We start from the raw sequence: 6,707 nt of genomic DNA, 5'->3' as shown, positions 1-6,707 counted from the left end.
CTTCCAGGAACCCAACCCCCTACTTGATTTTGATCGGGAACCACATTCACCCCAAAACCACTCCGTCACCGAAGCTCCCTCCGCCGCGGAGCTCGCCGCTGACGAACCCCTCCATCCCCGCCGGCCAGTCGACCACCGGGAGGACCGCCTAGGAGAGGTGGATCCATCCCTGGACTCGGATGCCCTCGAGGAGCCTCCCTTCGCCGGCGACGATCGCCGGAGCCCCGCCTCGCTCGGGCAGAGGAGGGAGACGACGCGCGGCGACTGGTCAAACCTGACCAGTGGGCCCCGTGGACCCACTGTCAGTGACGCAGCCCCGCCTCCACGTGTTTTAAGTGAAGGCGTAAGCTTCAGAAGTACGTCTCCTTTGCCCCGGAAGCGTATTTCTATCTTAAACGTTTTCTTTTTCTATTTTATTTTAAAACCAGATTTGACCAGAACTTTGACTGGTTATATCTTTTTAAATACAACTCCAAATGAAATGATTCTTTTTCCCACCTCTCTCAAATTTGATCTAGTTTATTTTAAGATTTATTTGATAATTTTTCAAAACAACTTTTTGTGCTGTTTTGAATTTGTGTGTTGATTCATATTTATTTGAAATAGGACTTTGGAGAGAGAGAAGAAAACTTTCAAAAGTTTTGAAGTGCACCCCGCCTTGCCACTCATTGAAGGCAAGCATTCTGAACCCCGGCATAATATTTTTGTGTGTTCGATGACACGTTTATAACATCACCTCACTTTGGAGAAGATTGTTATTTCATGTGATATGATCATATGCATGGGTGCATACTAGTGATTTCCATGCTGTTCGAAATGGACACACTTGTGATGATAATCATCCTCATGTGCCTTGCATGCATACCGGAAGGAATCCGGGAAAACCTCTGCCTGGGGTAGGCATGAGTTTGTCGTCGGTCCCCGTTGGGACGGTTATGTCCGGTATGGCATGGTAAGGTATAATGAGCGGTGACTCTGTTGGTGGAGATATATATTCGTATGCTGATCATGCAAGGAATACTTAAACCTCCTGAGTCGACCATAGATCGAGTCTTGTTCCGGTAACCCCCACACTTGTTTCGTACTACCACTTGTCCCTGCCATAGGTAGGGTACGGTTCAGTAAGTTGTCAACCCCTTTCTAGCACACACCGTACAGAGGGGCCGGGATGAGGGTACCATGACCATGGATTAAAGCCAGGGATGAGGGTACCATGACCATGGATTAAAGCCAGTCATCCGGTCAGGGGGCATGGGTGTTTCCGGTTGGGACCGAGAGGGGGTGCACACCTTAGAGCGCGCGATATAAATTTGATCCCATGCTACGCGAGGTTGTAGCCTCCCCACTTAGAGTTTGCTTGACAGGTGTCATGGGTGATTCCAGACACGTGTGAGTTAAGCTGGTGTGTGCAAGTTAGGTGTGTTTTCAACAAAAAGGCCATAGACGGAATTAGCCCCGATGGACTAAAGAAATCTGTTACTCGTGGGTAAAGAGTACACCCTCTGCAGAGATTAAACCTATTCGAATAGCCGTGTCCATGGTTAAGGACTACAGTCTTGGATGGGTCAAGTGTCGGTCTTAGTGTCGGTCTTCGGAGGTGAAACTGTTAACCAGAACTGGAACTACTACTTGTGACTTGTGATAATTATGATTATTATTATTGTTGACTAACCGTGATATTATTGTTATTATCGAGTATCTCTGGGATGGTTCTACCTACAGGATATTCACTATGATTGTTTGTTTTAAAGCCCTTTATGTGGTGTCGCTCAGACACCCGACTGTGGCATTTCTCTTAAAGCCCTTTATGTGGTGTCGCTCAGACGCCCGACTGTGGCATTTATTTTAAGGCCCTTTATGTGGTGTCGCTCAGACGCCCGACTGTGGCATTTCTTTTAAAGCCCTTTATGTGGTGTCGCCCAGACGCCCGACTGTGGCATTTCTTTTAAAGCCCTTTATGTGGTGTCGCTAAGACGCCCGACTGTGGCATTGCTTGTTGTTTATTTTCATAAATCTTAATGCTACTATGTTATTGCATATTCATAAATAACGTGCTTGCATGCATCCGAGATTTATTTTTGTGACTGACGTCACGAGCATAAAATATTTTCAGCACATCATTGTTATATTATACCTGTGTTCATAATGTTTGCGAGTACATTCAAAGTACTCACTGGCTTGTCCCTGGCTATTGTCTTGGCCAGATTTTCTTGCACGGAGAGGAGCGACGCGATGACAGCCCCGGAACCTAAGCAATGGAGATAGTAGCCTCGCGAAGATAGGAGTTAACCTGGTCAGCTGTTCCTGTGGGAATTGGAGTCCCATAGACACTGATGATCCACAAACCGCTTCCGCCATCAACCACTAGAAACCATTTGTTGTACTCACAAGCCAGAATGGTCTTGTACTTCATATTTTGTATTTTTGCTTGGAATTTCTGTATCAAGTTGGAGCCTCATCAGCTAGCAGTAATCCTGGGGCTGATGAGCACGACGGTCTTTTCTGGAAATTTATTACCCGGAAAACCGGTCGTGATACCTGTTTACCGTAGAGCGCAGCGCGGTGAGTTCTTCTGCCGTTAGGGCCTCGGATAGTGCCTCCAGGGCTAGTGCGGCTGTCTTGTTTTCGGCACGGAGTGCTATGTCCGGATCACTAGCGAGAGTGATTATTTCGCTGGGCCCAAGCATTTTGAGCTTCATATACCCGTAATGGGGTACAACTTGAAAAATTGTGAATGCCTCTCGTCCTAATATAGCGTGATATCCGCTGTTGAACGGGGACACTTGGAACGTGACTTCTTCGGATCTGTAATTGTCCGGCGAGCCGAACACCACATCGAGTGTGATTTTTCTGGTGCAGCGTGCTTCCCGGCTAGGTATTATTCCTCTGAAGGTTGTGCTGCTTCGCTCAATATGGCTCCAATCGATTTCCATTTTTTGAAGAGTTTCCTCATAGATGAGGTTTAGTCCGCTGCCGCCATCCATGAGGACCTTTGTAAGTCGAAAGCCGTCCACTATGGGACTAAGCACCAGTGCGGCTGGTGCTCGGGCTGTTCGGAATTTAGGTTCGTCGCTGGCGTTGAAGGTGATAGCTGTGTCGCTCCATGGATTTGCTGCTGCTACTTGGTAGACTTCGGTGAGGCCGCGGATTGTTCGTTTTCACATATTGTTTGATGCGAAGGTCTCGAAGACTGTTGATACCGTACCAGTATTGTTGGAGTGGTTTTCCTTGGCTAGAAGCTCCTCGCCACTTTTGGCCACCTGCCGTAATATCCAACATGCTCGAAGGCTATGTGTTGGGACGACTCCCTCTGTGCTGTGAAGCTTACAGGGTCCTTCGAGCCATCCCTCTAGTACGGTTCCGTGCCCTTTATGGGGCTTTTGCTTTTTAGTTTTTGCATCTGGGGCCTGAGTATGGTGCACCCTTTTGTTGCGGACTGGGGTTGTATTCGGGGCCGGATTATCCCAAAATTGGTTTTCGGTTTTCCGGGAACTCTCCATCGCACAGTACTTTCGTACTATGGACGCCAGATCGGTGAAGCGTGTAATTTTACGACGGCCGATGGCGTTCAATATTCCCTTGTCCGTGCAATTATTGCAAAAGATTTTGATTGCATTTTCCTCTCGGCAGTCCTTTATCCTGTCCATAACCAGGAGGAATCTAGCCCAGTAGTGATGTACTGTTTCAGCGGGCTCTTGCCGTATTAGAGATAGATTGCATATGTCTGGGCGGGTGGGTGGACTAAAATCCGGATCCCTGCCCATATTGGGGCTTAAAGGCCGAGGAGTTTTCGAATTCGGAAGCTTGGGTTGCTGGACACGATCCAGCGAGTCCGGAACGATGCATGATTTTAAGTTCAATGCTCGATCGAAGTCCGTCCCTCCGTGGAAATCCGGCATGGAGGGTTCGGGAATCCGGACGTGACTAGTTTTCAATATAGGCGAAGAGTCGCCGCATTGTTCCTCTACCACTGCGACGGGGTGGGTGGCCTAGGGAGAGTTAATCTCTCTCAGATCGGTTTTAAGCCCAATCTGATTGTAGTCTGTAGCGACTCCCAGGGCTGCGATGCGATCCAGGAGCTCGTTGATAGACGAGAGCTCCATTGGATCCAGCCGCTCGGCAAATTCCGAGCTGACGCGGAGATTGCTTTTGACGACTTGGGAAGTCATTGTCGAAGCCGTGGCCGGACAGGCGGTCATAAGAAAACCGCCTAGCCGGATAGTTTGGCCGGTGGCCAAGGCCCCTTTGGTGAAAATACCGTCTTTGAAGACGGGTGGAGGCATCCTTCCTATCGGCGACGACATAGAGGAACTCTCAATGAAAGCACCAATGTCGGTGTCAAAACCGGCGGATCTCGGGTAGGGGGTCCCGAACTGTACGTCTAGGCGGATGGTAACAGGAGACAAGGGACACGATGTTTTACCCAGGTTCGGACCCTCTCGATGGAGGTAAAACCCTACGTCCTGCTTGATTAATATTGATGATATGGGTGGTACAAGAGTGGATCTACCACGAGATCAAGGAGGCTAAACCCTGAAGCTGGCCTATGGTATGGTTTTTGTAATGTATGTTGTGTCCTACGGACTAAAGCCCTCTGGTTTATATAGACACCGGAGGAGGCTAGGGTTACACAGAGTCGGTTACAATGGTAGGAGATCTACATATCCGTATTGCCAAGCTTGCCTTCCACGCCAAGGAAAGTCCCATCCGGACACGGGACAGAGTCTTCAATCTTGTATCTTCGTAGTCTTGGAGTCCGGCGGACGATGATAGTCCGGCTGTCCGGACACCCCCTAGTCCAGGACTCCCTCAGGGACCATCTAGAGTCTGCTCGTAAGAGAAGGCCGGCAACCAGTTGGACTTGCCGCCTTTCTGTCGCTTGGTCGGAGGCTGCCCCTCCGGCTGCTGGTCTTCGACTGTCACAACCTGCCGACTGCTGGAAGCCGGCTGTGGGGCCTTGCGCTTATTATCGTCCTGTTGTTGTCGCCGACTGGCATCTCCAGCCGGAGTTCTGGGAGCCTGAGGGGCCACCTTGCCAGTCGCATTAACTTGAATCTCCGTCCTCATGGAGGAGTCGGCTGTGGCGTACTTGTCTGCTATGATCAGCAGCTCGTCGAGGGTCTCCGGCTCATCGCAGAGGAGCTTGTGCTTGAGGAGGGTTCCTTCTCTGCACCCAGCGGTGAAGTACTCGATAGCCTGCACCTCATGCACGCCCTCGCAGGAGTTCCGAAGCTCGGCCCAGCGTGTGAGGTAGTCGCGAGTTCACTCGTCGGGGCTTTGCACGCACAAGGAAAGCTGGCGAGGCTTGGGAGGTCTCTTGTACGTGCTCGTGAAGTTGCGGATGAAGGCTTCGGTGAAGTCGACCCAACTGTTGATGCTGTGGGGCTTCAGGCTGTTCAACCACGTCCGGGCCGTGCCCTGGAGCATGAGTGGAACATACTTCACGGCAACACGCTTGTTGCCGTTCGCTATGTTGACGGCTGTGGAGTAGTCAACTAGCCAGTCTTCCGGCTTCACAGAGCCGGTATACTTGGGCGTGTCTCGGGGAAGCGTGAACCCTTTGGGAAAGGGCTTGTCTCGGATGTGAGGTCCGAAATAGGGCGGACCCAACTCGTCTTCTTCTTCCAGCGCCAGGGATCGGTGGAGTCGGTCGATCCGATGGCAGGCGTCATTCTCTCCAACTCCCTCTCGCCGGCCAAGGCAGCCACCGAGAGTCGGATGCTCAACGGGCGGCGGGGAGACTCGCCTTTCTCTTCACGGTGGGGGAGGCAGATAGTCGCCCTGCCGTTCCACTACTCTTGGGCGGCCATCTTGGTCGCGCTCGATGGTGATGCGAGTCTGACTGTGGCTGACAGCCGGCTCTTTGTCTTTTCTTCCGCGGACTCCGCCAGTCGGTGTCTGAGACATCGCGCCTTAATCTCGGCGGGGAGGCAGGTCGTCGTTTGGTTGCTGCGGTGCCTCCGTGCGGCCGCCGGCTGCATTCTGCGCGGCGGCCGCGTCGAGGAGCTGCTGGACTCGCTCCGTCATCAGGCGTCTCTCTTCGCCTTCGAAGTTTTTCAGCTCGTCAGTCGCCGCCTGGGCGGCGCGGATGTTCTCCACAGGCATGGCGTACACGGGGCAATTGGCCCCGAATAGGTGGGCGATGGCCACGCCGCGCTGCTGGACCGCGCCTAGGCGGCTAGGCCCAGTCGGAGCCGGCGAGCCGCCCACAGCGCGATCCATCTCACGCTGGTAGGCTTCTGACAAGCGTATCATGCTTGCCAGCTTCTTCGCGCCTTCGATGATCTGAAGGCGGAGCGCCTCCAGCGTCTCGGCGTCAGCATCCTCCGGAATAGGCGCGGTCAGGTCTCGTAGAGCCGCGTCGAGTGGGTCATGAGCTCCCTCACCGGAACGCTCGCCATGACTGACGACGAGCACCTCCGTGACGGCGCTTATGCCACTCTCCTCGTGAGGGAGCGGCTCGTCGTAGACCACCACGTTGGTGGGGAACGCATCGAGTGACGCGGCGTCGGAGTCGACCAGCATCGGGTCGGTGGAGCCTACGGACTCCAAGTCCACGGCAGGCTCGCCGGTGACGTGGATTTGGTCGAGGAGGCCCGCGAGGAGGTTCTCGGGGACGCCCTACGTCGGATGCAGGCTCATCGGAGAGGCGAACCTCGCCGACAAGTTCGGCGAGGCAGCTGGCTGCGCAGGCGGCCTCAGCGCCG

This window comes from Triticum aestivum, chromosome 3B, assembly GCF_018294505.1.
Source record: "Triticum aestivum cultivar Chinese Spring chromosome 3B, IWGSC CS RefSeq v2.1, whole genome shotgun sequence".
NCBI lineage: Eukaryota > Viridiplantae > Streptophyta > Magnoliopsida > Poales > Poaceae > Triticum > Triticum aestivum.
Note: the sequence above shows the minus strand (reverse complement) of the source record.